The sequence below is a fragment of the Loxodonta africana genome, chromosome 5 (assembly GCF_030014295.1).
Source record: "Loxodonta africana isolate mLoxAfr1 chromosome 5, mLoxAfr1.hap2, whole genome shotgun sequence".
NCBI classification, from domain to species: domain Eukaryota; kingdom Metazoa; phylum Chordata; class Mammalia; order Proboscidea; family Elephantidae; genus Loxodonta; species Loxodonta africana.
This window is the reverse complement of record NC_087346.1, coordinates 15807678-15818026: the sequence shown is the minus strand read 5'-3', so window position 1 is coordinate 15818026 and position 10349 is coordinate 15807678.

The window sequence follows — 10349 nt, the reverse complement described above, 5'->3', positions numbered from 1 at the left end:
GTCTTCATGTCTCTATGATAAATGTTGAAGGAGCCCTGGTGGTACAGTGGTTAAAGTGATCGACTGCTAACCAAAAGGTCAGCAGTTTGAAACCACCAGCAGTTCTGCAGGTGAAAGATGTGGCAGTCTGCTTCCCCAGAGATTTACAGCCTTGGAAACAGTACAGGGTCACTATGAATTGGAATCAACTCCACGGCAGAGGGTTTGTTTGAGCTGGAAAATGCTTAGGAGTGGGTTTGCTGGGACATACGGTAAGAACATGTTTAACTTTGTAAGAAACTGCTAACTGATTTCTAAGTGGCAGTACCTTTCACAATCCCACCATCAAGGCCTGAGAGATCTCGTTCGTCTCTTCTAAACCATTTGCGCCACCAGAGCTTCTTTTCTTTGTACTATTCTTGAAGCTTTCCTATAAGTTAGAAATGATTTCAAAATTAAAAACAAAAAGAATGATGTTTGATATTAGTTTTTGGTAGACACCTTTATCAGATTAAAAAACAAAAACAAACAAACAAAAAAACGTGTCTCTGTCCAGTCTATTCCAACTCACGGTGATTGTCTTAGTCTGGGTTCTCTGGAGAAGCAAACTATATATATAAAAAAAATATATATATATATATATACACACACGTATGTATTTGAATGCCTGTTGCTGTCTAGTTGATTCCAATTCATAGAGACCCTATAGGACGGAGTAGAACTGCCCCGTAGGGTTTTCAAAGCTGTAATTTTATGGGAGCAGACTGCTATATCGCTCTCCCTTGGAGCACCTGGTGGGTTTTAACTGCTGACCTTCTGATTAGCAGCCGAGTGCTTTAATCACTGCACCATTAGGGCTCCTATATGGATATATGTATATATATATAAATATATATGCATGTGGATATATACACACACATATATATGCATATTTATATATGTACTTAAATATAGAGAGACTTACTTAAGGAAATGGCTCATGCAATTGTGAGGAAATGGCTCCCACAATTGCGGTGGTTGGCAAGCCTCAAATCATGGGCCGGGGGTAGGCTGAAGACCTCTGGTGGCTCATGGGGTTGTGGGAGCTGGCGAATCCAAAATCTGCAGGTCAAGCAGCAGCCTGAAGACATCTGCAGGCTTATGTCCCAAGAACCGGAAGTCAAGTGAGAAGAACAGTGCAGGGTCAAGACAGATTGCAGCCTTGCTGGCCTTGCAGGCCACACCCCCCAAGGAAACTCCCCTTTCAAACGATTGGCTGATCACATCAGATGACATCACGGAGGTGGTTACATAATATGAGGGAGGAGCAACCAGTCCAATGTCTGCCACACAGCTGAGAATCATAGCCTAGCCAAGCTGACACATAGCATTAACTGTCACGCCAGGATTAAGGACTCTCCTTTTGTGTTTCTGTAATACTCTGTGTTTACCGGCATCATAGTTCTTATCTCATTAATTGAAATAGTTAATTGTCTGTGCCCTACCACACCCAACCCAGTCTGCAAAGGAAGCAGATCTTATTCATTCCTATGCTCTCAGGGCCTGGCACAGTTCCAAGCAGGTGCTCCATTGAAGTTTACAGAATGATTCCAAGTGCATTGCTCTTTACACTTTACCAGGTTGTATTTTTATACTAAAAAAAAAAAAAAAAAGAGCAATTTTAAATTAGTAGAAATTTCATGATCTTCTCCAGTGGTTTTCCAGTTGGGTTCCACATATTCCTGGGAGTTGAAAATGGATTCTCACAGGTCCTGAAATTAGAATATTAATGATGTTCTTTTAAAAATTAGTATCAGAATGTTCTATAGCACTTAGATCAATAGTTCCCAACCCTTGTCACAGATACAAATCTCGGTGGGGCAATTTTAATAAATTCTGATGTCCGGGTCCCACTCCACACCTATTAAATTTGAATCTTTGAGGGTACTTGTTACGGATTGAATTATGTCCACCAAAAGACGTATTGTAAATCCTAGCCTCTATTATGGTTATAATCCCATTTTGGAATAGGTTGTCTTTGTTATGTTAATGAGGCAGGATTAGTGTAGGGTGTCTTGAGTCAATCTCTTTGAGATATCAAAGAGGTTAAACAAGCAAGCAGATAGAGATGGGGTAAGATAGATGCCAAGGCACATGGAGATCTCCAAGCAGCCAGGAACCAGAAGTTGAAGAGACAAGGACCTTCCTCTAGAGTCTACAGAGACAGAAAGCATTCCCCTAGAGCTGGCACTCTGAATTCAGACTTGTAGCCTCCTAAACTGTGAGAAAATAAATTTCTTTATGTTAAGGCCACCCACTTGCGGTATTTCTGTTATAGCAGCACTAGATAACTAAGACAGTACCCCTCGCCCTCCCATGGGTATTTTTTTCAAAGATCCCCAGTCATTGTTGAGAGTCACGAATCTAGATTACGGGTCGGCAAACTTTCTGTAAAGGGCCAGGTAGTAAATATTTTAGCCTTTGAAGGCCAAGAAAAAAATTGAGGATATTATTATGTACGTACTTATATAACAAGAAAGAAAATTAATTTCCACAAATTTCTTACTGATAAATTTAAAATATAACAGTAATAATTGAGTACAGTTACTTGTAATATAGGTATACTAATGAGAAAGAATGGAATTCTTTTTGGGGAGATAGTTTACTCAATTGGGGTGCAAAGTTGCTGTTTCTATCATCAAAATCTATTGCAAAATATTCTTCTGTTACTGTCGGTCTGTAATGAGATTTTACATATTTCAGCTTTGAAAATGTCTCTCACACTGACAGGTACTACCAAATACTGATATCAACCCACAAGTATATGATTTTAGGTGAGCATGTGCAGTGCGATTAATTACTTTTGTGTGTGGCTTTTCTAAGCCGTGGGCTTGTAACTCCCACCCAGGTGGTCATGTGATAGAGTACCAAGTGGGTTGGACAGTTTTGCCTTAAAAGAAAGCCAGAGCAGAAGGAGGAGCCCACCACCACCAAGGAAGGAGAGACCTGGCAGCTGGAGACGGTGCTGTGGGCTTCCCAGCCCACGGAGAGAGAAAGCCGAGGGCCAGGGAGATATGTGCCTGCAAGCACAGCTGGGGAGAGGCTATCCTGATGGAAGAACTGTACTCTGAGTGTTCTTAAGCCTGAAGTGTAACTGTTACTTCCCTAATAAACCACATAATTGTGAGTATGATCTGTGAGTTCTGTGTTGCCATTGCAAGGAATTATCAAACCCAGTAGAAAATGTTGTGGGAAGGACGATTGTTGTTAGAATTAGTACAGATGGCAGAGAGAGGAGGCTTGACTGGCCTCTACCTCATATGGGAGTCACCCCTGTCCTGTTGATCTTGGTCCTCCTTCCCCCTTGTGAGGTTGGAGGAGGTCAGCCACCTCCCCCATGCCGATTTTACAGCATATTCATCTTTTGGAAGGCACTTACAGAATGCTATTATATTCTTCCCTTGATATTTGCCTTTTAGCCTTTTTGCAACAGTACTAAGCTATGACAGCACCAATATGGACTCTGTTGCAACTACTCAATTCTGTCCTTGTAGTGCAAAAGCAACCACAGACAATCTGTAATGAGTGAGCATGCTTTGTTCTAATAAAATTTCATTATTTGAAACTGAAATTTGAATTTCATTAATTTTTGTGTGTAACAAAATAAATCTATTTATTTTTTTCAACCATTAAAATGTGTAAAAAAATCCTTAGTGCCCAAGAGACAGAAAGGCCTCATAAACCAGAGACTACATCAGCCTTAGAACAGAAGAGCTAGATGGTGCCTGGCTACAACCGATGACTGCCCTGACAGGGAACACAACAGAGAACCCCTGAGGGAGCAGGAGAGCAGTGGGATGCAGACCCCAAATTCTCATAAAAAGGCCAGACTTAATGGTCTGACTGAGCCTAGAAGGACCCCGGTGGTTATGGCCCCCAGACCTTCTGTTGGCCCAGGACAGGAACCATTCCCAAAGCCAACTCTTCAGATGGGGATTGGACTGGACAATGGAATAGAAAAAGATGCAGGTGAGGAATGAGCTTCTTGGACCAAGAAGACACTTAAGACTAATTTGGCATCTCCTATCTGGAGGGGAGATGAGAGGGCAGAGGGGGTCAGAAGCTGGCGGAATGGACATGAAAACGTGAGAGCGGAGGGGAGGAGCGGGCTCTCTCATTAGGGAGAGAGCAATTAGGAGTATATAGTAAGGTGTATATAAATTCTTGTATGAGAGGCTGACTTGATTTGTAAACTTTCACTTAAAGCACACACACACACACGCAAAATCCTTAGTTTGCAGCTGTATAAAAACAGATAGTGGACATGATTTGGCCTGTGGGCCATAGATTGCTGAGTCCTGACCCAGATAATACATATAATCCTGAATCATTTTCTAAGTAATATAATTTCAACTACTGTTTATGATTGGAGGCCTGGTGGTACAGTGGAGCTAAGGCTGCTAACCAAAAAGCCAGCAGTTCAAATCCACTAGCTGCTCCTTGGAAACCCTATGGGGCAGTTCTACTCTGTGCTATAGGGTCACTACAAGTTGGAATTGACTTGACAGCAATAGGTTTGGGTTTTTTTTTTTTTTGGTTTTAGTGTTTATGATTGTCTTAGAATAATAGAGCAGTTATATAGTGATAAATATGATTGTTCATATTTAAGAGACATATAATGATAAAAACATTTTAAGTCAGGGGAAAAAAAAAGGCCATTGGTCTTTCTTACCCTTTATCTTATCTGTGTATGATTTTTAACATTTTTTGTCATTTGGAAAATATTGGGTTCACTGAGTTATACATACCTTCTAAGTGTTGACATTATATCACACGACATCAAAAAATCACATTCATTAAAATTATTGAGTTCATCAGAAAGTCTTTTTAGCACTCATTGGTAACCTGTAGAGCTCTTAACCCACTGCCGTTGAGTCGATTCCTACTCATAGCGACCCTGTAGGACAGAGTAGAACTGCCTCCATAGAGGTTCCAAGGAGCACCTGGTAGATTTGAACCGCTGACCTTTTGGTTAGCAGCCGTATCTCCTAACCAGTATGCGACCAGGGTTCCTGGTAGAGCTCTTGGTGGTGGTTAAAAATTTTCCAAAATTCTAATTTTCTCTTGAAATCTAGGATTTTATATTGGCAACAAATATTGTCAGCTGTTTCCACTGACACGACAATCTCACTTCATTCATTTTTATGAAAATGTCTGCCAGACAACCTAAACATAAATAATCCTAGTTTGTTGTCAGTTGTTCTTTCAAGTAAAAATGTGCTCCACGAAAAAACAGCTAGTTCGGCTTGCAACTCAGCCACCATGCTTCATAACAGCAAAACTGATTATACGTACTTCCTATTTTATCACATGAAGTATTAAAAAGACAAACTCGAGGGTTAAGGTTTAATAAATTTTTACTGCTCCACCAAGGACAATCTTATGTGAAGCTTGCTATTAAAAAATGTATCATGTTAAACTATAAACCCATTGCCGTCGAGTCGATTCCGACTCATGGTAACCCTATAGGACAGAGTAGAACTGCCCCATAGAGTTTCCAAGGAGCACCAGGTGGATTCGAACTGCTGACCTTTTGGTTAGTAGCCGTAGCTCTTAACCACGAAGCCACCAGGGTTTCCATGTTAAACTATATATAGTAAAATTTGCCATTTTAAGTATTTTTAGGTGTACTTGCTTTTAAAAAAATTTTTTTTATTGTGCTTTAAGTGAAAGTTTACAAATCAAGTCAGTCTCTCATACAAAAATTTATATACACTTTGCTATATATATATATTTTTTGCTATATACTCCTAGTTGCGCTTCCCCTAATGAGGTAGCACACTCCTTCCCTCCACTCTCTATTTTCGCGTCCATTCAGGCAGCTTCTGATGCCCTCTGCCCTCTTGTCTCCTCTCCAGACAGGAGCTGCCCACAGAGTTTCATGTGTCTACTTGATCCAAAAAGCTCACTCTTCACCAGTATCATTTTCTATCCCATAGTCCAGTCCAATCCCTGTCTGAAGATTTGGCTTCAGGAATGGTTCCTGTCTTGGGCTTACAGAAGGTCTAGGACCATGACCTCTGGGGTCCTTCTAGTCTCAGTCAGACCATTAATTCTGGTCTTTTTATGAGAATTTGAGGTCTGCATCCCACTGCTCTTCTGCTCCCTCAGGGGTTGCTATTTTTTTTTTTTTTTAACTGTGACTATGTCACAGTGAAGAATACAATGACTACTAGTACACTTTGGTGCCATTGCTTTGATTCATGCTAAGTCACCAGTAGATTTGTCCACCATTGTTTTTTTGCTAACAGTGTGTCAAGACAGGGAAAGGTAAATAACATCTTAATATTATTATGAAAACAGTTTCGACCTCATGGACAGACTAAAAGCGTCTCCAAGACCCAGGGGGGATACAGTTGAGGGTCTGCTATCCCAGGACATAGCCTTGAGCATCGCTACCAACAACGTCCAGGCAAAGAAGGATTATGGCGATAGGCTAAGGAGAGTCTAGAAAGGCAGAAGGAACAATGAAAATGTGGTATCATGAAGCAGGGAAGAGAGATCAGCAAGTTCTGAGAAAAAGAAAAACTATACCAGGAAAATCAAGAACCATACATGTATATATGAAACAAACTAAATTGTAGAGAGAATTTGCTACTGATGGAGTATAAGAATTCATATGACCTCGTTTCTGGGGGATCATGACATTGAACCCACAGAGAAAGAAATGTAATCCTAATATATTACATTGTTCTACAGTCAGGAATATCTACATACTCAAAAATAAGTTAAAAGTGTTTATGAATTCTTAAATTTTAGAACCAATCTATGAACAAAGGACAAAGAAGAGCATTATGATTACACAATAGAATGTAAATGTGATCACCTTTGACAATGGAAAAGAAGAAATGAAAAAGTCGGTAAAATATATGAAATGTCCAGGATTTGAAGAACTCTCATACATCATCAGTGGGAACGTAAACTCAGGCAACAGTTTCAATACCCAGAACAGATGAAGATACGCATGCACTATGACTCAGAAATTCTATTCCTAAGAAGATACCCTAGAGAAATCGGCACATGCATAACAGAAAACAAAAATGTTCATAACAGCAATGTTTGTATAGCCCCAAATTGGAAACAACCCAAATATCCATCAACAATAGAATGAAAGTAAATTGTGGCATAGGCATATAATGGAATACACATACTGCAACAAAATAAATGACCTACAGCTACTCTCAGTGACTTGTATAAACCTTAAAAATGAAATGCTGAATGAAAGAAGACTCAAAAGAATATTTAGAGTATGATTCCATTTATTGATAGTTAAAAATTAGCAAAATATGGGATGCATACTTGGGTGATATACTAGAAAGAAAAGCAAGGAAATGATTACCTTACAGGAGGAAAAATGGTGTGAATGGGGACATAGAGAGATTCTAATTCTTGACCTGAAGAGAGTAGATCACATCAGAATGTACTACTCAATACAACATACTCAAGCTAGGATGAACCACACTTGCCACCGTCTGTTTATGTGCTATATACCATGTTAAACCATTAAAAAAAAAAAAAAAAAAACCCACTGCCGTCAAGTCGATTCCGACTCACAGCGACCCTACAGGACAGAATAGAACTGCCCCATAAAGTTTCCAAGGAGTGCCTGGCGGATTCAAACTGCTGACCTCTTGGTTAGTAGCCGTAGCACTTAACCACTAGGCCACCAGAGTTTCCATATACCATGTTACTTTGCCGAATTTGCTGATGTTATCATTCTTAGATGTTCACTGGCAGATGTTCAACTTTATGATTTATTGTTCAAAACACTGAGGCATAGATTTAGTTTTCTAAACTAAATCGGGGACTTTGGTGGCTTGAAAACATAGACCTAAATGCTGGTCGCTTTGCTAAAGTCTATAGGCAGATTCAGAGAGCTGTGAGATGTTACCGTGTAACATATGAAGAAAAAAAGGACCATACAGATAACTCCCGCTAATTTTCTGACTAGAAATGCCATCTTCACTCCCAGGGATAACTCAAATTATCCAGAACCTTCCACAAGTGGAGTTATTACCACAATTGACAAAATGTCAATGTTGTCCATCTCTTTTCCATCATTGGAATAAATTTTTATGATCTATATATTTTTATTTATGTATGTATTGAAATATATTTATAAGTTTATATGTAAGGTTTCCAACTCCCAAGGACAAATAAAGATTGGATTTATTAAGATACTGATAATAAAAGGCAATAATAATGAAAACTTAAAAAAAATGAGATATTTGACTTACATCAGAACCAATTTACGACAGTCATGGAGACTACCTGTAATTTGTACATTTGGGAGTATGATGGTACTGTATTAAGTACTTTACATAATGTTTGGTCACACGCTAGTTTAGATGTTGCTATAAAGGTATTTAGATGTTATTAGCATTTATAATCAGTTGACTTAAGCAGAATATGCTCCATAATGTGGGTAGGCCTTATCTAATCAGTTGGAGGTCTTTAGAGCAAAAATTGAGGTTTCCCAAAAGGGAGGAACTCTGCCGCAAGACTGCAACATAGAAATCCTGCCTGGCAACCTGCCCTATGGATTTCAGACTTGCCAGGTCCCACAAACCAGTGAACCAATACCTTAAAATCAATCAATCTCTCTCTTCATATATATATTTCTTATTGGTCCTCTTTCTCTGGAGAATGTTGACTGATGTAGATTTGGTAAAAAGAGTGGTTCTAGGGGAACAGAATTTTAAGGATGAATTTTCTGAATTTGGCTGAGTGATAGAGGGAGAAGCCAGGCTGGAGAGGGAGAGGTGAAGTGACAGAGATACATACTAAAGTACTAAAAAGCAAAAATTACATGATATCTAAATTTACTTTAAAATATTCCAGAAAAAAAAAAAGTGTGTATATGTGTTTGGAAGTTGTGTTAGGCAGAGTAACAGTCCCCTAAAGATATCGGGTTGCTATGAGTCAGAATTGACTCAACGGCACTGGGTTAAGGATATCCAGGAGCCCCTGGGTGGTTCAAACGGTTAACATGTTCAGCTGCTAACTGAAAGGTTGGCAGTTCAAGTCCAGGCCAGAAAGACCTGGTGACCTACTTTAAAACAATCAACCACTGAAAACCTTATAGAACACAGTTCTACTCTGCCACACATGTGGCTGCCATGAGTCAGAACTGACTTGATGGCAACTGGTAAAGATGTCCAAGTTCTAGTTCTAGAAACCTGTGAATATGTTACGCCCCAGTGCCCGTCGCACACCCTCGGGATTTTGCAGATGTGATTAAGTTTAGCACCTTGAGATGGGGTGATTATCCTGGATTATCCAGGTAGGCCAATCTAAACACATGAGTCCTCAAAAGTGGAAGAGGGAGGCAGAAGGGAGAAGCAGAGGGAGATCTGACTACAGAAGAGGTGGTCAGAGGGATGCTATGTGAGGACTCAACTTGCCATTGCTGGCTTTGAAGACGGAAAAAGGGGACCACAAGCCAAGGAGAATGGGCAGCCTCTAGAAGCTGGAAAAGGCAAGGAAATGGATTCTTCCCCAGAGTCTCCTTAAAGGAACACGGCCCTACTAACATTTTGATTTTTGCCCAATGAGACCTGTGTTGGACTTCTAACCTACAGAACTGTAAGATAATAAATGTGTGTTGTTTAAAGCCACTAAGTTTGTAGAAATTTGTTAGGGTGGCAATAGGAAACTAATACGAAGGTGTATATAAATGAAACAAAAATGCCAAAATATGGCTAATTGTTGAAGTTGGATGATGAGTAAATGGGAGTTAATTATATTTTTCTCTCTACTTCTATGTTTGAAAACATTCATAAAAAAAAGTAAAAATATAAAAGAATGGATTTGACTTCAAGAACATAAATAAATGATTTAAATCTCAAACAAAAGTTATTATTTTTTGATGAATCATATAACCATTAAATGGATTAGACTCTTATCTTCAGTGATCCACACATTCCTTCTCTGAAGGCAAGTCTTGATGGGAAACCAGATTTGGACATCACAGAATCCAGAGCCATGCAGAGCAGAGTTGGTACGTGTCTACATGCTTATGTACTTAATCTATGACGGACCGATACATCCATCACCACTGTGGGAGGATGTTCAAGTTCAGGAGACAGGGCACTCTCACTTCAAGACTGTACTAGCAACATACTAACATATTATAATCTTGAACAATTTGTAAATTTCCACTTTATTGCCATGTAAGTATAGTAACAACAATAGTTTAACAGCACTGGCCACTTCCCCTTCCCTCTCCATATTGCAGCAATATTTTAAAAACTCTCAGTGATTTCCCATTGCTCTGAGAATAAAATTCAAACTCCGTCATAACCCAAGAGCCCCTTCGCGATCTGCATTAG